Genomic DNA, 23,236 nt, shown 5'->3' with positions numbered 1-23,236 from the left:
CCGCGCTGTTCAGATATTCTCCCCGCAAGTGACTGCAGCGTTGTGTCACCTCCAGGAGAGCCGGTGCGCCGACCCAGCCCTTTACAGTTCATGAAGATGATGAAGCAATGGTTCGACATCTATGACACGGTGTACAGTGGGAGTGAGAACAAGAAGCCCATCTCTGGCGAAAATGACCACAGAATGCTATGGCTGGAGAAGGATTGCCCCTGCTACGTGAGGAATATTCAAGAGGCGTCAATCGCATAAGGAAAGGGCGAATTCACAGACGAAACGTAGCACGCCTTCCTGTTCACCACGAAGGCAACAGTGGAGACAACAAGGTTCCTCCAAGGGAGGGGAATAAAATATGTTCTGACACGGAACTTTAACAGTGACACAGTTGAAACACTCTTCGGACGGCTCAGGTCCATGTGTGGGGGTAACAATGTGCTTGATGCAAGGGCTGTCACAATTGCCCTTCATTTCATTTCATTTTATTACCTTAAAGTCCCCAAAAGAGGGGTGTTACATAAGGAGTGGCAACAATTAAAAGCACAGATTCACAATAACAGGAAAGTTTTTACATTTTCAGCGAAAAGACCTGGGCAAGTGATGATGGCAACGTTGTTTGGAAGGCCGTTCCTGTCTGCGGCTTCACGAGGAAAGAAGGAATTATAAAAAGTGACGGTGCGTGAGCGTGGACGGGCAACTTGTAGGTGATGGCTGGTGCGATGAGATATGCGTGCTGGGGGAAGAATATAAGGTGCGGTGGGCATAGGGCTGTTGAAGAATTTGTGAAATAAAGACAGGCTGGCAATGCGACGGCGGAGCGATAAGGGTGATAATCCGGATGCTGTTTTTAAGGAGGAAACTCTGATGTCATAAGAGTACGATGAATGAATGAAGCGAGCAGCGCAATTTTGAACAGATTCGAGGGCATTGATGAGGTAAGCTTGATGAGGATTCCAAATGGGCAATGCAAATTCTAGTTTGGACCTGGCGAATGATTTGTAAGCTAATAACATTACATGTTGGGGAGCATGGTGAAGATGGCGCTTGAGGAAACCTAGCGTCTTGTTTGCTGACGATATTATGTTAGTAACATGCAAGCTCCAAGAAAGATCGCTAGAAATTGTTATGCCTAGGTACTTGTATGACTGAACTAGTTGTACGGGAACTTCTGATATTTCGTAAGAGAAAATTAGACGATTACGGCGGCGGCTGATGGACAAAAGATTACATTTACGTGGGTTAAGTTCCATTAGCCACTTATTACACCACTCCTGAACAGCATTGAGATCATTTTGAAGAGATGATTGGTCAGCAGTGGTGAGAATAGCACGATAAAGTACACAGTCGTCAGCGAACATGCGTATGTTAGATGTTACGTTTGAAGGCAGATCATTAATGTACACGAGAAACAGTACTGGGCCAAGCACAGATCCCTGTGGAACGCCCGAAGTTACTAGGAGTGAGTTAGAGTTCCTATTGTTAACGGAGACAAACTGCGAGCGATTAGTTAAAAACTCTTCAATCCACTTCAAAATATGGGGGTGCAAATTTAATTGGAAAAGTTTTATCAGGATGCGTTTATGGGGTACTTTATCAAAGGCTTTTGCAAAATCTAAAAATACCATGTCAGTCTGTAGATTACAATCAAGATTAGCATGCAGATCGTGAATGAACGTAGCAAGTTGGGTCTCGCAGGAATAACCCCGACGAAACCCGTGCTGAGCAGGTTGAAAAAAGTTGTTCGAATCAAGGAATGCCATGATATGGGTATAGAGGACATGTTCCATGATTTTGCAGGGAATACTGGTTAGAGAGATGGGACGGTAATTAAGTGACGAGTTCTTGTTACCTGATTTGTAGACTTGAACGACCTTCCCAATTTTCCAGTCTATGGGCAGTTGACCTGTGAAGAGTGACTGAGCGAATAACAAGCACAACAGAGATGAACATATATCTTTGGTATTAATCAGTATTTTAGCGTTGATATTGTCAGTTCCTGCAGAAGATGAAAGTTTAATGTTTTAAATTAGTGACGAAATTCCTGCTGAAGAAAATGTAAGACAAGGCATGGTATCTTGAATAACTGGGGCGTTTGAAGGAAATGTCAGATCTGTTTCATTAGTAAACACGGAAGAAAAGGCTGCGTTGAACATATTGGCGCATTCTGTTTCGCATACAGTTTCACCCGAACCATCGGTGAGGGAAATAGTGCGTGTGTGCTGGGGGTTAATGACTTGCCAGAACCTACGGGGGTTAGTTGACAACATTTTAGGCAGATCGGAGTTGAAAAAGGTGCGCTTGGCTTCTGGAATACTTGATAAGTACGTTTTTTCGGCTGCGTAATATTTTTCCAAGCGTTCTGACTAGGAAGCAACTTGGCCGATCGGAAGAGACGCTTCTTTTTATTTTCAAGGCGTCTGAGTGTATTTGTGAACCATGGGTTTTGAGGGTTAGTTCGTGTATTTATGTTCGGAATAAACCTGTCGACCAAATCGTCGATTTTCCTTTTAAACAAGGACCAGTTATCATGAATGGATCTTTGATTAAAGTTAGATTAAATTGCAGGCAAAAATGCGCGAAGTTCATTATTTATTGCTGTATAGTTTCCTTTATCGTATAATCGGATAGTTCTTTTAGTTGTTGCATGTAAGGATGGTTTAATCGTGAAGCCAGCATGTATGACGTGATGATCACTGACGCCTGGTAGATACATGATAGAATGAACGCATTCAGGGTTATCCGTTAATAATAGATCTAGAATATTTGCGCAGTCTTCGGTGACACGAGTTCGCTGGGATATAGCTTGAATGAGGTTAAAATTAAGGCAAACGTCTAGAAATTCATTAGCATCCTCATTATCTCTAGCGGTTAGATTATTCCAGTTGATACTCGAAAAATTGAAGTCTCCGAATAAAAGAGTGCATGTGTTAGGGTGCTGAGCTTTAATTTCATTAAATGCGTTATTAAGTTTTCGAGGGAAATCTGAGCTGTTAGGAGGCCTGTAGCAAACACCGATCACAACTGATTTAGGTGAAGCGTGGCATAAAACCCATATTATTTCTATATCTGACGAAAGGTTAATGGCTGAGCATGATAGGTCTCGAGCGGTGGCAATCAGTACCCCTCCTCCCCTTCGATCTGGGCGATCTTTGCGAAATACACAGAAATTGGGCAAGTCAGCAAGCACTTCACTATCGGAAATATCGCTATTAAGCCACGTTTCTGTCAAGACTAGTATGTTACTGGCCGATGAAGTGACGATATGGGAAACAATGTCGCGCTTTGAAATGAAACTTCGCACGTTAGTAAAGATTGCTGACAATGAAAGGGCTTCTTGGTGTACATGCCTAGAACGATCTGTCGACAGGGGCTGAGATGGTTGCTATTTTACCTCTTTGACTGTTTGTGATGATTCATCGAATATGTAGCGTTTAGGACCAATGTGTAATGTTTTGAAGCGCAAAGAGAACTTATCGGATACCGATTTAGCAAAGGCTACAAGATGTTTGCGGGCGTTACGGACGGGAAGGGAGAATTCTTCGCCAATACTGTAGTTGGTGCCTTTCAGCTTATTGCCTCAGGAAAGGATGCTTTCTTTAGTTTTCGACGACGTGAATTTAACGATGATTGGCCTGGTGCGATCAGTAGAGCGGCGCCCGAGGCGGTGAGCACGCTCGATTAGATTGGGTTCGATGGCAAGACCTAGTTGAGTGGAGCAATGGCGAATGATTGTTTCTTCCTAGTCTGCATACGTTTCAGTGAGGTTAGTGCCAGGTTTATTGTAAAATCTGAGATTGTTACGGCGAGACCGATTTTCTGCATCGTCCATACGTGCTTCCAGTTTGTCGTCCTTGCAGGTAAGTTCAGTGTTTAAAGTTTTCAGGGCGTCGATTTCAGAATGGAGAGTAGAAAGTGTGGCGTAGTGTGCTTCTAGAGTGTCCATGGGCTTATTTAAGTCGGTCAAGGTTTTTTCGGTAGTTTTCAGTTGGTGTTTAATGTCCTGCAGATCTGAAATTAATGTAGCTTGTCCGGTAGTTAGTTTCTGGAGCTCGGAAAGTATGCTGTCGTAATGGTCGGGGCCTGGGTTAGTTTCAACATCGCCTGACAATAGTAAACGAAAACGAAGAACACGTGAACACTCGGCAGCAATACTACAGCAGCACTGAGGGCTCGGCAGCTGCATTAAAAAGTAGTTACTGGTTTTTTTAGCAACTACGGAAAACTTATAGGGATAACAAATAGGGATAACATTGTCAAAGGCAAGGTCATCCCTCTAAAGCAAATGCAGGTGACAGATACTCATGCTGAAGAGCTTGCTACAGCTGTACCACAGGGAGTAATCTCACAGCAGGAGAACCTGAAAGGACACTCTTTGAATCCATCCCCCCTCAGTGACATTCTCCGGCCTGGTGTATGTTGGGGGGTACCTCGTGAAACTCATTAGTGAGTTTGGCCGTGATGCATGTGTGATAATGGTGACGACGACTAACAAAGGGGATCCTTTGTTCACTCTACTGCACCAGCAGGACAAAAGTGGACTCCATTACCCGAATCGCATCCTCTTGGCAATTTTGGACAGCATTGTGGCTTTCTTTGAAGCGACTGTGAAGCACCTTCCACGAACAAAAGTGCATGAAGTGCTACAACTTTTCGTTACACCCTACCTTGAACAATCGCCCATCTTGGACTGCCCAGAAGAAGTTGGCAATGGTCACACAAGGCGCACAGCTGATGTGATTGCTGACAAATTTCTCAGACTACTTCTATTAAATCACACAAAGATGGTAACGGAAAAAAAATGAAAAACCAGTTGCTTATGTGCATGAGCCATCCAGAAAATATTGTAGGCTTTACTGTACATGATGTGAAGATTGTTGGCACCAAAATATACAAGAGTATATATATATATATATATATATATATATATATATATATATATATATATATATATAGGAAATGAGGGGCTTGTTTGACAAACATTAAGGAAGCCAACAGTCACCGAAACCAAGGTGCATAGGGGAATGTTTATTCTTCATTTTTTAATTTGTAGTGCCAATCAATCGCTTTTTAAAGAAAATTACTTATAAAGCAGCAGAAAAAACAACCATGCCGCCGGTGGGATCCGAACCCACGACCTCCGAATATCGCGTCCGGTGCTCTTACCAAGTGAGCTACGGCGACGGCTGTCGATATTCGGAGGTCGTGGGTTTGGATCCCACCGGCGGCATGGTTGTTTTTTCTGTTGCTTTATAAGTAATTTTCTTTAAAAAGCGAGTGATCGGCACTACAAATTAAAAAAAACATTCCCCTATGCACCTTGGTTTCGGTGACTGTTGGCTTCCTTAATATGTTTGTCAAACGAGCCCCTCATTTCCTTTACCTTGTCTGCCACTAGCTTAACGGGGGTCTCGGTTCTGGCAGTCTTGTTGCCATAGGTAGCATAAGAGGGCTCTCGCACAGTTTCCGCCCACGCCGTTAGATGACCTTCTACGTCACACTCGCGGTATTACAGGACGTGCTACGTCCACCGCTATGGTCGAGGGTGGCGCTGGTGAACACTGTCAAGGTTCGCTTACACCTAGTAAACATAAATATCCACGAAAGCAGCAGATTGGACAGCCGTCGCCGTAGCTCAGTTGGTAAGAGCACCGGACGCGATATTCGGAGGTCGTGGGTTCGGATCCCACCGGCGGCATGGTTGTTTTTTCTGCTGCTTTATAAGTAATTTTCTTTAAAAAGTGATTGATTGGCACTACAAATTAAAAAAATTAAAACATTATATACATATATATATATATATATTGTTACGCCGCGGAGTTCGAGGAAGAAGAGGAGAGGCGCGCGCAGCCTGATCTGGGCTCTGGGCCGTCGGCGACCAGCTTTCATCCACCGAGCTTTCAACTGTATTAAAGCCATTTCATCCGCTACATTTGGTGCTAGGTGCTGGGTAAATACGTCCTGGATTCGCCAGTACCTCGTCGCAGCCGCCGTGTAGCAGGTTTGCCACCTTTCTCGCCTCAACTGTTCCTCCCAATGCCTACCACGCAAGCGACGCAGACTCGGGTACAGCGACCTGTCCAATAGACGGCCTTGCTCCATCAGCGAGAGCCGCGTACGTTCCACGGCGAGACCGAAGAGGACGTTGAAGAATGGCTTCGGCATTATGAAAGGTGCAGCAAGTACAACCGTTGGGACTCTACCGCCCGCCTGTACATGTCGTTTTCTTCCTTGCTGGCACGGCTCTGACTTGGTTTGACAACCACGAGGAAATTCTCACTACCTGGAGCCGATTTGTCGAAGAAATAAGTAAGTCCTTAGGAGACACTCTTGCGAAGAAGGAACGCGCTGAGCAGCAACTTTCTCGGAGAGCCCAGCTGCCCGGCGAAACATGCACGCGGTACATCGAAGAAGTCTTGAAACTTTGCCGCACTGTCAAACGGCAAATGCTAGAAGATGATAAGGTCGGACACCTTCTCAAAGGGATTGCTGAGGATGTGTATCATTTCCTTATTTCACGCGACACCCTTGATACGGTTGCAGATGCACAAAGCAGTGTCGTGCACTTGAGGCGCTTAAAGCACGCCGGATAGCGCCCAAATTCGGCCGCCTCTCGAATGTCACAACCGTCGCCAGCATCGACGTCCCCGACCCCGAAGACATCGCTTCTATAGTCAGAAGGATCGTACGCGAGGAGTTGGCTGCTCAGCGGCCACGTACAAATTTTGATGTACATTACCAAAAGCCATCGAGGTCCGTGCCATCATGGGAACAGCCTACGCCATGGACTGCTGCCCCAAATGGCAACGGACCATGTTACACCATCGGCTCCGAACGGACCCGGCAATCGACGTCGCACCCTTATTTCCAGCAGCGTCCGTCCCATCCTGGTGAAGTGCCTCGTGGTGCGCCCCGTCGCGTGTCTGTCGCCTCTCCTCAACCTCTAACGGATCCTGATATGAGCTACCAGAGCCGCCAGCCGCCCATATGTTACGGCTGTGGATGCAGCGGACACATCTCCCGCTTTTGACCGTGTCGACAACTTTCTCGATCCCCTGCACAACGCGCACCACGCTTCAGGAATGACGCCCAGTGGGAGCGGCCACCCGCTAGCTTCTATCGGCCTCCTTCTCCCTCCCGAGGTGCACGCAATGACTCCCCTGTCTCCGATCGCAGTATCACTCCGCCGCCGCAGCGGCAAGGCCGTTCACCATCCCCACGTCGCCGCTGCGTTTCTCCACCGCTGGGAAACTAGATGGTGCGACCGATGGAGGTAAGGTCGCCGGACGGTCAATTTCGAGAATACCTCTGCCTATCATCATGTTAAAGAACAAAGTCTCAGTGTGTGTTGACAATGTTGAGACGGATGCTTTGGTTGATACTGGTGCCGTTGTGTCAGTTATGAGTCTTTCATTTAAGAACCGCCTTGGAAACAAAGTTATGTTTGTGTGGGACAGAACTGGTACGTTTTGTGGAGTTGGGGGTGAAACTCTAGTTCCGGTTGGCCTGTGCTCGGCTTCAGTTGTACTAGGTGACGAGTGCTACAAAACAGAATTCGTTGTGCTGAGACGTACCACACATGACGTTATTTTGGGTGTTGACTTTTTGCGCGAGTGTGGTGCAACGCTTGACTTTGGTAGCGGTGAGATTTCTTTGAAGTCGAACACTATTCCGGCATTAGTGGATAACCTGTCCCGTTATCATGAAGGAGTTCTCTCCCTGACAGAAGATGTGCTGCTGCCTCCGATGACGGCAACATTTGTGCCCGTGAAATGATCGGACCATTTCTTGGGAAGGCACTCAATAGTCGTCGAGCCCGATGTTCAGAATGGGGCGAAGAAAAATGTGTTGGTGCCACGTGCCATCCTGGAGGCAGTGGGTGGTCATGCACACCTCTGGACTGTGAATGTGTCAGAAGAGCTTGCTCGTCTTCCTTCTGGTCTAGTACTCGCGAGATTTGAGAACCATGTGACCCCCACCATTGAAACTATTTCTCATTGCAGCGGCACCGCGCAAGCAAAGTCTGAATATGGTACTGCGCTTGAGCGCATGGTCAACAAATCGCTCCCGTCTACTGAACGCCATACCCTGAAAAACATTTTGACGGCTCATATCCAAGTATTCGACTTTGCCTCCAACGAATCTGGTAGCCATTTCTCTGCCTCTCGACTGCAGCATAAAATTGACACTGGAAGCGCACCCCCTATTCTCCAGAAACCTTATAGAGTATCTCCGGATGGGCGCAAGTTAATTCAAGAACAGGTGGACGACATGCTGCAGAAAGGAGTTTTCCGCGAGTCTTCTAGTCCGTGGGCCGCACCTGTGATCCTAGTCCGGAAAAAAAACAATTCTTGGCGATTTTGTGTTGACTAACGTCGTTTAAATGCGTTGACCAAGAAAGACGTTACCCGCTACCTGGCATTGACGACTGCCGTCGATTGTCTGCATTCCGCGTCATATTTCTCTTCCGTTGATTTGCGATCTGGCTATTGGCAAATTCCCCTGCATCCATCCAACCGTGAGAAGACAGCTTTCGTAACCCCAGATGGCTTGTACGAATTTAATGTGATGCCGTTTGGTTTATGCAACGCCCCCGCGACATTCGAGCGCTTTATGCACTCTATCCTTCGCGGGTTAAAATGGGAAATATGCATGTGTTATCTGGATGATGTCATCATTTTGGGCAAGACCTTCCAGGAGCACAATGCCAGACTGCGTGTTGTTCTCGAATGCATCGGCAAAGCGGGACTCATTTTGAACTCTAAGAAGTGCCATTTTGGGGGCCGGCAAGCTCTAGTTCTTGGCTTCCGCATCGACAAGGATGGCATCAGGCTCGATCCGCAGAATATCACTGAAGTCCGCGATTTCGGAACTCCACGCACCCTGAAAAGCCTTCGGAGCTTCCTGGGACTCTCTTCTTATTTTCGTCGTTACATTGCTGGCTTTGCGCAAATTGCCCACCCCCTCACATCTCTTCTGCATAAGGATTCGCAGTTTGTGTGGACCCCTGAGTGCGAGTCCTCGTTCCATCTCCTCAAATATTCTCTCACTTCAGCACCCCTCCTGCGGCACTTCGACCCTTCTGCTGTGATGGAGGTTGGGGTTTCTCAGTAGGCACAGGCCACTACCCACCGCGGGTTCGAGCTTCGCGCGAGCCAAGGGCCCCGATCAGCCGTCACCACACGCACCCTGGGGCACCGCTGCGGCGGCGTTCAACCTCTGCAGAGAGGAGAGCGGCTCGCCGCAAGAAACAGGCCTCCAAGTTCACAAAGGAGACGTTTATTGACGCCGTCCTCCAGCGGTACATACACACACTCAACAGTCACCCCGTCCCGGGGCGCGCTCAGAGCAAGGCTCCGGTGTGCGCTTGGGGCAACAAGAGAAATGCGCGCCGCTAGCACGCCGCTGCAGGAGATTGTCCCCGCGGCAGTGCTGTGATCTCTCTCGTGTCGGCCGTTGGGCCGTTTGCGAGAGAGAGTGGTCAGTCAACGCAAGGTGCGCCTGTCAGAGGTCGTTGGACCCCTGGACAGGCTCGAGCCGCGGCGGATCGAGGACCCACGCTGGCGAGCTCGAGTATGAACTGGTCCGAACGGCAGAGGCCGGCCCGGACGAACAGTAAAGTACGCACCTTACGCTGTCTCGGAGGGGTCTCTCTCACTGGGCCCCGCTCGGACGGTCGCGCGCCGCGCGACCACCCCAAACGGGTCCCGAATTCCCGCCAAAAGTCACCAATGGCAAAGGCCCTTGGGAAACCGGGGGCGGAGCTGCGGCCGAATGACAGCGATTAGCCACCAGCCGTCTCTCCGCCGCCCGAGGCGGGAGAAAGGGAAAGAGGGCGACGCGGGATGCTGCGCAGACGCCACGGCGGGAATCTAGCAGGCTTCCCACATCCTCCTCTCCTTAAATGCCCTCCTACCCATCGGCGAAAGCATGCGGCAAAGTAAAAAAATAAAAAAAATTAATCCATATAAAACTACCACACTTCAGTTCCAGCCATAAACTCAAAATACAAACAAACAAGAACAGAAAACAAACACTTGCATACGTTTCAAGGAGACAAAACTAACTACACTGTACACTGTACACAAGGCCAGCTGACAGGTGGCCTGCAGCCTCATAATGTTCGATGGCGCGGCCCATTGGGCCTGTCGGTGGCCAACTCACGCTTTTGCTGCCTTCAGGGTCCCGGTGGATGATTTATTGACGGCGGTCCCATGTCCTCCACAAGGTCATCAAAGTTGAGCATGAGGACGTTGACGACGCTCGACGATGCCGAAGAGGACCCGCACGGGAAAGGGTGCTGTCCTTTCTGCCCCCTTCTCGGCGTTGCCTTTGATCTTGGGAACACGCACATCATCCCAGGCACGCACCGGCACAGAAGCGGACATTGATCAGTCACAACGACCCGCTTGTCGGAATCGTACCGAGGCGCCGTGGCAGGGGTCAAAGGACACACTCTTCAGACGCACTCTTCACGCTCCCCATAGCCATACAAAGACCATGCCGCGAGACACTCGCTCCTTAACGAGCAAACCACTCCCCAGCCGGAAGGGGAGACTTTCGCCGACCCCTCCGCGAACCAGCCGGTCCCGTGTTCGCGAGGCAGGCCGCACCAGTGGGGTCAGAACGTAAATGAAAAGAAGGCGCACTGTACAAAAGAAGGCCATCTCTCCGCTACAAGAAAAGTGCAATCGCGAGTAGGTTGAAGTTTACATATGTACAAGTCTGGTTTAAAAAAATTGAACGCCAACGCAAACGTGTATTACATATGTACAGATCTCGGAACGTTAGAAGAAACAACGAATAAACTGGAAACAAAAACATGCTACAGACTGACTAAAACAAACAAACGACTAAATAACTGCACAAGGCTGGAACTGAGCATGCGGCAAACAAACAAAAAAAGAAACCGCCGTGCTTCACCTGGGGTAGGGCCCGACGAGAAAGCTCGCCAGCTAGCTGAGGCTGCGTGCCTTCGGTTGCGGAAGAGTCCGCCATCCGGCATCAATCACATCGGTGACCGGCGCCTCAGATTGTACCGGTGCTCGGTACGGTTGCGTACCGCAGCACCAGTTGTGCCTTTGCGCTTGCTTGTGATACCAATGGGTACCGACGCAAACTGAAGCATAATAACAGGGTGAAGTTTGGGTCACTGACCAAGTCAGAAACAAACGAAAATGACGTTTCGGGTCCCGTACGGGACCCTTGTTCACAATAAGACTGTCAAAGAAGAAGGCGGGATTATATAGTCTTCAGTATTGTTCCTAATCTTTTTGCGTAGATATGATGAAGAGAGCCTTGATTTCTGTTCAAAGTATCTTTCGTCGTCTGGGTGACTAATGATTCTAGATGCAGTCTTTTCAAAATATTCCTTTCTGTGGCTACAATCTCCGCTTCATCCCAGGCTATCTCGTGGCCAGTGGTCTGCACATGCTCGGCGATAGCGTTCTTTGATGCGCGATGGTTCCTTACGTCGCCTTGATGATCTTTCATTCGTCGCAGGGAGTTCCCGGTTTCGCCGATATAGACGGATGTGCGGTCATTGCAAGGAACTTTGTAAACCACACCAGGAAATTTGGCGCGTGGCAGCGGGTCGTTTACGTTCGCAAGTTCGGCACGCAGCTTGCTTGTGGGCACGTGGGCGATGTGCACTCCGTGCTTCCTGAAGATTCGGGAAAGGGTTTCACTGACTCCAGGTGCATAAGGAACTGCAGCACGCTTCATGGTTTTTGCGGTTCCATCTCGTTGTCCCCTCGTGCGTTGCAAGTTTTTAGACATTTTGTTCACAAGGTTCCTGGGGTAACCGTTTCGCTCGAGATCCTTTTTATCACCTTAAGTTCGTTGCTGAAGCTTTCCGGGTCTGTGCAGACATTTCTTGCACGGTTCAGTAGTGTGACTTTCCTTGTGTGTGCTACGAGGGTCCGCGTTCGACGGCGCGGCGTAGACGGAGCCCCCAGTGGCGGCAAAACCACTCAAAGGAAAGCAATTCAGCTGGAAGACAGGAGATCGGCGACAGCCGGTCTCGTTTTGGAAGCAGCCAGCACACATGTTTCTACTGTATATGGCTGCAAGCAACTTGAGAGGGATTGCTTGCGGGCCTGCCGCCATGGACCGCACGGAGAAGAGCCAGGTGACAGCTGCGTCCAATTACCGAGCCATATTCGTTGAGAGTGAACGACCAAAACGAAGGGGTTTAAGCACAACCGGACCCCCTTTCCATAGTGTCGGCACGTGTCGAACGCCGCCGCCGCGGGGAGACGGGCGTTATCTTCCCCAATTGCCGTGACCGTGCCGGGGACAAAGGGCCTCGTTTCGGCGGGCCTGGCCCCGTGACAAGACGGCGGGCATCATCACCAACACTCCCGAGCACATCCTAGGACAAGGGACCCCTTTCCCGGCCTTTTAGTGACCTCGCGTTCCGGCCTTGAGTGGCGAGTGTCATTTGATGGAGAACGGAGGTCGGTGACCCGCGGGAACCGTCAGCGGGCCAGAGACCGTCTACCACAGCCGACGCTACCTCGACGACAACCTTCTTTCCCTCGGACTCAACACGTGACATGGGCGAGACCATAAGTGCGGTGGTGTGTTTGTGCGCCCAAGTGAAAGCCCTAGGCCCCTCCCACTCCGGCGTGGGCGTCCTCAACCTAGGGAATGTGGGGAATAAGAAGGATATAAAAATCGACAAGGAGTAGGGAAGAAAGACGCTCAGGACGACATCGTTCGCCAAGGGGGCCTTCAGCGCCGAAGCCCGACGGCGTGCAGCTTCTGCCAGCAACTGTTCGAGCTCAACTCCGGAGCCCCTCCATCGTCCCCATGAAGTCGTCGGCACGTAAGCTCGGACACCCCAGCCTCTGATGTATAATCATAATCATGTATAATTATTGAATATATCTGTTTGTTTAAACTGAGCCATACGGTGTCTCTTTGCCTCTCCGTCCCGTGTGGACCTGCGCATTATGGGGTGTCGTCACACTTCCATGGCGGCAGGCCCGCTAGCAATCCCACTCAAGTTGCTTGCAGCCATATACAGTAGAAACATGTGTGCTGGCTGCTTCCAAAACGAGACCGGCTGTCGCCGATCTCTCTTCCAGCTGAATTGCTTTCCTTTGAGTGCTTTTGCCGCCACTGGGGGCTCCGTCTACGCCGCGCCGTCGAACGCGGACCCTCGTAGCACACACAAGGAACGTCACAGTAGTGACGAGATAACTGATCGCTTGTGAGCCAAGGGGTGGGATGATTCAAAGTCGAGATATCGTCCGGAGTGTGTCGGCTTTCGGAACACGCTAAAACTTGAGCGGCACGCGGCACGCTTGACGTTGATGTCCAAAAACGGGATGCTGCCATTCATTTCTTCTTCCACGGTAAAATTTATAGATGGCTCCGTGGCATTGAGATGGTCAAGGAAGCTTTGTAGATTCTGCTTGTTCAGAATGCAAAAACAGTCATCCACGTACCTCAAGAACACCATTGGACGTGGCTTGAATGAGTTCAGGGCTTTACTTTCAATGGCTTCCATTGTAAGGTTGGCAGCCGTCATTGAAATTGACGCTCCCATAGCTGTAACCAATATCTGCTTGTACAGCGTACCGTTGTAAACGAAATACGTGTTAGCCAGACAGAAGCGAAGGAGTTCAGTGATCTCGCCAACTTCCAACAGCGTACGATCAGGGAAGGATGGATCGTTTTTCAGGGCCTCTTTGCAGGTGTGTACGGCAAGGTCGACCGGAACACTCGTGAACAATGAGCAAACATCGAATGACACAAGTATATCGTGTTCATCCAGGGTAACGTCCTTGACCTTCTCAATGAAATCTTGCGAATTCTTGATGTGCGTCGCTGACTTTCCCACCAATGGAGCCAAAACTTTGTGCAGGTATCCAGACAACTTGAAAAGTGGGGATCTTGTGTAATCCACGATAGGCCTGAGCGGAGTTCCAATTTTGTGGATCTTTGGCAAACCATATATTGCGGGAGCCGATCCATTTGTGCAAAGAAGCCTGTAGTAAAGCTTCTTTTGAGAAGGGGGGAGACCACTGAATATGTCCGAAAGGATTTTTTGGAGACTTGACTGAACTTTTGAAGTCGGGTCCTTGAACAACTTACAGTAGGTCCTTTCGTCCTCCTTGCACCGGAGCCGTGGGCCGCGTATTTTTGACCGCGGCTGTATAAGCTGTAAGCGGTGCAGGCCTACGCGCCCACATCCAACCATGATGACCAGACCATTGAAAGTTTCTATGAGGACGTAGACATCCTCCAGGATTCTGGTCCATGCGCCTCGAAAAACCGGTCGCGCCATCTCGTGAAAGCCGGCGGCACGGCGGCGCGTAACTCAATGGCGATGAAAAATAAAAATTAATACCTCGTCGCGCATAAAAGTTAGAGAATAGCTCTCTCGCCAAGATGTTAAACTCTTCTTAAAGTTTATTTTAGCAGAGTTTCATCAATGTAGCTTACATGCTGCGTTTATTATCCGCAATAAGCTGCGATAGCATGGAGCCTATGGCGAGGCCCTGAAAGATACCCCACTTGACTTTACCTTATCGCTCACCACAGCCCTAATTTACAATATATCGACGAGCTCTCGGAGCTTCAGGTAGCGTAATGTCCTACCTTTAAAGATATATAAGGTATGTTACATTTTAATGAAGCAAAAGATTCGACGTCAAAACCACGACAACATGGGCCAAGAAATCAACGCACGAAGACCAACGCCGCCACCAAAATACGTCACTGTACCTTACGTCGGAGCTGTCAGCGAAACCACCGCCAGAATCTTGAAAAAAGGGCGTCTCCAGGTTTCGAACAAGCCCACAAACACTGTTGTGCTTTGCCTACCTGTTCCCAAAGACCGGCCGCGGAGAGAAAGGGCCCAAGGAATTGTCTACAAAATTCCTTGCACCCAGTTCGACGCAAGCTACATCGGCGAAATCAAAAATCTCAAATAAAGAATTCGGCAACATAAAAATGACGTCCGCAACTTCGCAAGAGATTGCAATCCTGTAGCCGAACATTCCGAGGACTCAGACCATAGAATAAACTTCGAAGAAAGCAGCATCCTCGTAACCGAAACAAATTACCACAAAACGCTCTTTCTGGACTCCTGGCATATCCATACCACCCCGAACAACATCAACCGCACAAAAGGAAACCTGACCCCAGTATATGCCCAGGGACTTCAACGAAAAAAAGTCGCCATTCACCACCTCCCTGCTGTGTGCCAGCGTGACTAACAGCCTAAACCCCCCTTCCCCTCCCCCAAATCTTTCACATCACAGCTTTCGTTCCTTTGACCCCCTCCTCCCCTTCATACTTAAAGACGCTAGCTACTTCCCTCGTCACCCCTGATGGAGCCGAGTCGGCTTCGAAACATTGGGTTAAAATTAAAGTTTTTGGTTGGAGATGTGCAGTTTATTATGAGACTCGGTTACCACTGCAAAATGGCGGATATCTTATTCTTTATTGCCATGTATTTTCACATTGCTTTGCGTACGTATGGCACCACTATTCTTTTATTCTTTTAGTCGTGATATGGCTGTGCTCGTATACCGCTCAGCGGGGAAACGTGAGCGCGTGCTTGTTAAGACTTAAGACTTGTTATTTTGTTCGGTGAGAATTTGCGCAAGAAAATGCGGCGTTTAAAAAAAAAAGGAAAGGATTGGCCGCGTCATGTGTGTGTACACAGGTTGACTCATTCTCATGTACAGGTGTGTAACAGAGCGGCTTCCTGGACAACAAAACAAGGAAGTGTGTCGCCGTGCACGGAAGTGTGACTTTCTTTCTTGAAGATAAGCGATTCATCCAGCATAAAATGTCTCTTTTTTTATGAGGACATGACCTAATCTCGGATCGAAATGGTTGTGTTTCCTCGAGGTGTCCGCGTCGGAGGAAAACCGCGCCCCTGGTGGTGTTTGCGGCTGGGCGGGCAACCCAATTTAGGCCGGCTTCGTTCAATCGAACACGCTCATTCTTTTACATAACTATGCCCGCATCTTACAGTTAGTGCAGCGGCGCCGAAATCAAATTTTGCCACTTAAACAGAAGGATCAGCGTCGCTGCTTTGGCAGGCCTTCTCGCTTAGCAGAAGGCGCCGCAGCACTGCAGAAGGCGCCAGCGATTCTCGGCGAGGCGCCGATATCTGCCCGTGCTAGAAGATATCGTCCGTGCCAGCGAGCCAGCGCCAGGAACATGGAGATGCATGCCCCTTTTCGACGCCCGTTCCCGCGTACACCAAGAGCGCCGACGCTGGACGCGTACGCCCAGGAAGGGCCCTTGGAGTTGGAACTTAACGCTGGTTACTTCAACGTCTTCCAGACAGTGACGGGCCGGCATATTTTTTGACAGATGACCGCTCAACGTCGGACAAAGACGGCGCGGGTATGCCGCGTTAGCTGCGACCCGACTGTTTTCGTTTTCTTATGGACCTCCTACATGTTTGTAAACAAACGAGGTGGCGCTGCAGTCGCTAGCGGGCTCGTGGTAGGCAAAAGGCCAGGGAGTGTCGTCGCGGAGAGGTGTTGAGCGCGGGTTTTCAAGGCTTGTAGGCGCGTTTTCAGTTCTGCGAATCACATGATGGTTGATGTTTACAGCTTAGTAATTTATTGAAGTACACGAGCTCGCGTTGGCCACGTGCGGCGTATTCAGAGAAATAGTTCGCCACTGTGTATTGTATATATGGTACAGAAAGCGTTTCTGCCGTTGATTTCTACGCTCGGCATTGAATAAACTAGGAAGTTTTTGGCACTCTGCTCTAGCCAGAATGATTTTACTTCGGGACAGTAGTGAGAGGATGTGCTGGCGATCTTTCGGCGGAGCAGACGTGCGCTCACCGTCTGCTGACATACGTAGGTGTCGTGCTGTGAGAAAAGTGGGGACAGCGTCGTGCCCCCATTCTCCTCTAGCTGTCCCGCTTAAGCGCTGTTTTTATCCGCAGGATCACGCACCAGCCAGGCCGACTTCTCCTCTTGTTAAACTGGTCGATTTGGTGAAAATGTATGATTTCTGGAATTATTTTCTTTCTTAGCCCTGAGGTGTTCTGTTTCGTGACGAAAAATTATAGCAAAATATTCAGTAGACATTTATAAAGTACGCTTTCGAGATGCGGGGTCGTCGAAAATTGTGAGGTAATTCCTTTGAGGCCTTCTTTGAGTTCAGGGCCGCATTTCTTTGAACAAAGCGCATGCGAAGAGGCCAAAAACGAGGAAATAAACGTTAATTATAAGGCTCGTTTTCTGACCTTTCACATTTTCTGCGATTGGCATCACTCACACCTTCATAATTTCGTAACGCATGAAAATAGAATGATTCTATTTGTCGCAGACGATTCCTGAGACGTTGAGGAGTGTAATTTATCTCTCGTTTTTTTTTTTCCTACACGTGCCGTATTATGTTCGTTACTTTTGTGAGAAACGTTTTCACGTAACAATGCATGCATAAGTACATGATCATCTAAAAAAAAGAAGTAATAGTGTCATATACAGAACAGGGCTTTCTGAACATGCTGGCATAAAAATTTGCGCACTTTCTACTCAATTATTTAAGACCTTGAGGTGACTTGACGAGGGTGTTAATTATAATTACCCAATAACTGCACCAGGTAGCTAAAAATAAAAGGCATTACTGAAACTAGCGTAGCAATTTCATATTTGCACCAAATTTAGTTTCATATCGCGTGCATAAATAACGAATAACGCCCGGGCCCTCTCAATCTCGACACGTCTGTTAGTAGCACGCCTGCAGCTGCTTCTTTCCAAACAAGCTTCGCGGTCATGGACTGCATCATGAAGCATGACACTGCATGATGTAATGAAAAAACATGTGGCTTTTAGCACACTTAAGGCACGCTATTCTAAGCACGCCAACTTGACCGCACATGAACTTATTAGATTTTTTTCTACTCGAATCAAATAATTACATCTGTCATGTTAAGAAACACTTTCAAGTAAATATCAAATGCCATAAAACGTTCCATTAAAACATGATGTGCTATTAACAAAAGAACGCATTCCTTGAGGCGAGTCAACCTGCCGGCGCCCCGTGCCACGGCCATTCAATGGCAACGCACTTGGTCAAGTGCGTTGCCATTGAGCGGCCGTGCCCGTGCACACAAGCTCAAGGTGATAAATGCGTGCGTGCGCAGCTACATACGTGCTTTTTTTCCTTGCGCAGTTATAAGCGTGCTATGCTGATGTTCAGGTGAATGAACGCAGTAACTTTCATGCTATTAAGTGCATTGAGTGGCAGTGCCTATCGACTCCCAGACTTCGCGCTTTAGTACCACGGCCCATTCCCCGTTAGCCAGTTTACTAATGCGGTATTTATCGCTAGAAGCCTATCGGGGCTAATTTAAATTTCCTTTTATGCTACTACGTGGATCGAAAAGTGACGCAGCTGATCAATACATGCTGCTTCTGCAGTGCGCAGGCATGATATGCAGCCGCCGGTAGCTGCAGCAGCTGCGGTATAGGCACCGGCCGGCGGTAGCTGTTTTGCCTACCATGCGAAAGTCGATGCTGACATCAGCGCTACCGCATCTTCGTGACGTCGCGGGGTGAAGGAGGTCTATACCTGTGCTACACGGGCACGTTCGAATGACATCTGAGTCGAATGGCATTCGAGAATTGGAATAACATTCGGACTCCTCGGACTCCCGCGGTGCTATACGACACTTTCCGAACGCATTTGAAATTTCCTCAGCTCGTTTTCAGTGTACGATGACGACGGCGGCGGTGGTCACACTAGTGCGACAACGACACTGTCACGGTCAACAACAGCATATATGATTGTAGTGGGACAAGTTTTTGGGGCCAACGACACCGACGAATCCGAACGGCGGACGGTGAGCCTTCATGTCCTCTGCAGGCCGGCGGCTGAGCAAAAACACGCTGATGAGGCGACGGTGTGAATATATTCGCGCTTCTACCTTATACATGTTGTTAACAAGCGAAACTAACGGGTATATTTCACATGTGCACACTCGAACACTCACCAGCTATAAGCGCTTGCCAAATTAATTTTAATCGACGGCGACTCCCTTCCCGTCCGCGGCGACTAGGCCTATAGTGAGTCCGCACGGTAACGTCTGCATGTGAATTCGGCGGTTGTGAAGAGCGAATTCACAAGTTTTATTTATATTTATTTATTTATACAGAATACCACTAAAGGCCCTCGAGAGGGTATTACATAGGGGGGGGGGGGGGGGGGCACAGGCAAATGAACAGAATAAAACAAAACCACAAATATAAAACAACAAAAGCAAAAATAAGACACTTCGCATGACATAAGTAAGCAAAAGAAACAAAAGAATGGCAGCGCGGCAAAGAACGAAGACTACTGCAGTATTAAAATTATACAAACAGAACACGAATGCAATGAATCATTTAATAACATACCCTGCAATTACATACCCTGTAAAGGAAGCCATGAAAAAAATAACAATGTATGCGAAGAGTTAAGCAGTAGTTATTGAAGATATAAGATTAAAATATTTATCAGGATCAGTGGTTGTTGCGATATGTGAAGGCAGAGTGTTCCAGTCAGATATTGTGCGTGGTAAGAATGAATGCGCATAGTTAAATGTTCTGCACGTGAAACGCCTAACTTTAAATGGATGATCGCGGCGGTCAAAAATCGAAGGAGGCAAAGAAAAAAGTCGTTATGAAGTGATGGATGATGATAAAGTTTATGAAAAAGTGATAGTCGTGCAATTTTGCGGCGGAGACAAATCCTGGAGACCTGCGCGCTTATTTAAGGCTGTGATGCTGGTGTTACGTGAATAATCGGAGTAAATAAAACGAACGGCGCGGTTCTGCAATGATTAAATGTTATTTATTAGGTAATATTGGTAAGGGTCTCAAATAGCCGAGGCAAATTCGATTTTAGGTCGAATTAGAGTGGTATAGGCATGGGCACGGAGGTGAGGAGGAGCATGCTTTAGGTTATGTTTTAAGAGACCAAATGACCGATTAGCAGAAGCAAGCATAAGGTTAATATGGTGGTTCCATGCTAAGTCTGAATGAAGGTGAAGTCCTAAGTACTTATACTTGGTGACTAGCTCGAGTGAGCTATTATTTAAGGAGTATGCTGTTTGAATTCGAGACATTCGGTTAGTAAAAGACATCAATTTAGTTTTTGAATGATTAAGTTGCATAAGCCAGGTTGAGCACCATGCTGTTACTGAATCCAGGTCAGATTGAAGGGATTGGCAATCGGTGTTAGAATAAATTTTCCGATAAATTACACAATCATCAGCAAAAAGTCTGATATGGGAAGAAATGGAATCCGGTAAATCGTTGATAAATATTAGGAAAAGTAAGGGGGGGCCAAGCACACTCCCTTGTGGGACGCCAGAGTGTACTTGACTGAAAGACGAATTGTGGTTATTGACAGCTGTAAATTGAGACCTGGAAAAGAGAAAAACTTTAACCCATGCAATGACAAGAGGGTGTATATTAAGCAGTGCTAGTTTCATTAATAACCGGTTGTGAGGTACTCTGTCGAAAGCTTTAGAAAAATCAAGAAATATGGAGTCTACTTGAATGCCAGCATCAATCGATGAATGTATGTCTTGAATGAATCCGGCAAGTTGCGTTTCGCATGAGTAGCCTTTACGGAACCCATGTTGATATTTAAAGATAATGTTATGTTCTTCAAGATAGTTAATTACCTGCGAGTGAATTACGTGTTCAAGAAGTTTGCAAACAGTGCTAGTTAATGAAATGGGTCGGTGATTTAGTGGTGAGGAACGATCACCAGACTTGAAAATTGGCACAACTTTAGCTAGGCGCCAGTCCAGCGGAATCACGCCTGATGATAGAGATTGTGAAAAAATAGCGGACAAGATGCGATGAATACCATCAGATGAATTTTTGAGTATTTTGTTATTAAAGCCAAGGTGATCTGATGCTTATGTTGTTTTAAGCTTCCCTAGTAAGGATAAGATACCTGTCTCACTGATACATATTTAGGACATTGACGTATTAGACGTGCTGACAGAAATAGGAGGTAGAGGGAGATCTTCACGGGTAAAAACGGATGTGAATGCGTTATTGAATGCGTTATTGGAACACTGCTGCCTTCCGCGTTGGTAAGAGTAATGTCAGGATGATTAGCGGGGTTTATTATCTGCCAGAACTTCCGTGGATTGTTTGTTAGCATTGCCGGTAGATCGTATGTGAAGAAGTGCCTACGTACAGATATCAACTCAGACTGATATTCCTTATCACATAGTTTGTACCGTTGCCAAGATTCGGAGTGTCTGTTCTTGTCGACTTGTCTGTAAAGGCGCTTTTTCTTGTTATTAAGGCGACGTAGATGCCTATTAAACCAAGACGCTGTGTTAGTGCATGGGATACTGATGACTGGTATGAATCTGTCAATGAGAGTAGCAAGTTTCACGCTTAACAGGTTCCAGTTCGTTTCCACGGAGCGTGACGAAAAATCGTGAAGAAAATGATCGGCAAAGACTGACAACTGAGCGTTTATTTCACCGAAGTTTGCTCGGTTGTAGCACCTTATTTGTTTAGTGCGAGTTGCCTTTTTATGGGGCACAAAATTCAGGTTACCCGTGATTATGGAATGGTCGGAAAGGCCTTCTAAGAGCGCAATGTTGGAGCAAAGGTAAGGGTCACTTGTCAAGATAAGATCGAGAATATTGGCTGTAGTGGCGGAACGACGCGTAGGTTCAAAAATAAGTTGTTGCAAAGAGAAATCGAGAAAGGACAGGAGGAAAGCCTGAGCTTCAGGATCATTGGCAGGAGCTGTTAATGACGACCAGTTAATAGCCGGAAAGTTAAAGTCACCAAGTAAAAGTAAGCTTGAATTCGGGAAACGACAAGTAAGATCGCTTAGTAAATTAGAAAACTGACTTCCGAATGAAGAATTCATGTCCGGAGGGCGGTAAATGACGCCAATGATGGCGACCGTGGGACCACAACTCAACTGGACCCATACCGATTCTAGGCACGACGTGACCTCGATAGGCACAGCAGTGAGCACTTTATTGACAACCAGAAGGACACCGCCACCTCTACGGCCCGTGCGGTCACAACGAAATATGTTGAATTCGGAGTCACAGGCGAAAACGACATCATCAGTTTTAGCGAATGCAAATGATAAACTAGTGTAGTTTTGACAACAGTGATATGAAATCAACTATTGCTCACATCGCAGGGCGCGCATACGATGAACGGGAAGCGCCGGTGTGACCTAGACCGGCGAGCACTACACGGTCAGCAGCAGTCGTCGCCGTTGCTATTTTGTGGATAACAAGTTATGCCGTTTCAATTACCGCGAGTGCTCACCAATCATACTTCTGAACAAATCAGTTTAAAATAAAGTACTGATCGTGTCGGAGGAAGTCGGGACAATTAGCGACAAGCGCCGGTCGTAGGCGATGTCAGTAGCCCGGCTGTCAAGTGTTTCTCAGGCTAGCGATCGTATCGACGCTTCCTCCCACAGATTGTCGCACTGCGTTAACAAGCACGGGTGAAACCGGTACAAAAGAGATGAGCTTATTTAATAGAACTAAAGCGCAGAATGCGTTTTATGTCATGAAAACGAGCGCTAGCTGTTCGTAGGCAGCGATGTAAACAACAGTATGAGTGCGGCCGTCCTCACCGGCGCACTGCTGGAGAAATTTCATGCTCATGCGGTAAATGTTCATTGGTGTACTATTACCTTCAAGCACTCACGTGGACATAACACGAGCTATTTGCTAAACAAGGAGCAGGAAAAAGCGAGCAGCGGGTATCAAAATGAGCAGCCACAGAGCCGAAAGCAGACGCGCGGCTGTGGGCGGGGCGAAGCAATGGCGGCGGCGACGCCTATTGGCCGGTTCGGGCTGTGTTCGCGTTTCGAAGGCATTCCAAAATCTGGAATGTCTCCGCGGAGCTCCGTCGACTCGAATGGCATCTGAACCGAATGCCGTTGAAAAATTTCGTGTAGCAGCGTAAGTTCGGCAGTCGAGCCGAATGACATTCGGTTGGAAGGCATTCGAAGCGCCCGTGTAGCACGGGTATTACATTCTTACAACCCAGCCAAGGAAATGAGTAAGGGAGCCGCACAGTCTCTCCCCATTGAACACGCTGGGTGAGAAAAGAAAAAAAGAAACAGAAATGCAAAGCCGCCCCCCCCCCCCCCCCCCACCTCTCGGGAAGCTCCCCGGTGTGAGGGGACGACACACGAAGTGGACAATGCGCGAAGCTTATCGGCGTCTAGGGAGAATGGAAGAGAATGGGGAGGCGCTCAA

The 23,236-nt window shown here is 48.1% G+C and overlaps 1 protein-coding gene and 1 pseudogene across 3 annotated transcripts in view; one reads left to right on the top strand and one right to left on the bottom strand.

The window, feature by feature from the left end:
- LOC144106297 (putative thiopurine S-methyltransferase) overlaps window positions 1-23,236 on the bottom strand; it is a 452,029-nt gene that overhangs the window by 146,112 nt on the left and 282,681 nt on the right. The gene's annotated exons all lie outside the window — the stretch shown is intronic.
- On the top strand, window positions 97-7,021 carry LOC144107341 (uncharacterized; annotated as a pseudogene).

The sequence above is a fragment of the Amblyomma americanum genome, chromosome 10 (genome assembly GCF_052857255.1).
Source record: "Amblyomma americanum isolate KBUSLIRL-KWMA chromosome 10, ASM5285725v1, whole genome shotgun sequence".
Classification (NCBI taxonomy): Eukaryota; Metazoa; Arthropoda; class Arachnida; order Ixodida; family Ixodidae; genus Amblyomma; species Amblyomma americanum.
Note: the sequence above shows the minus strand (reverse complement) of the source record. Positions and strands in the feature narration are given on the sequence as shown.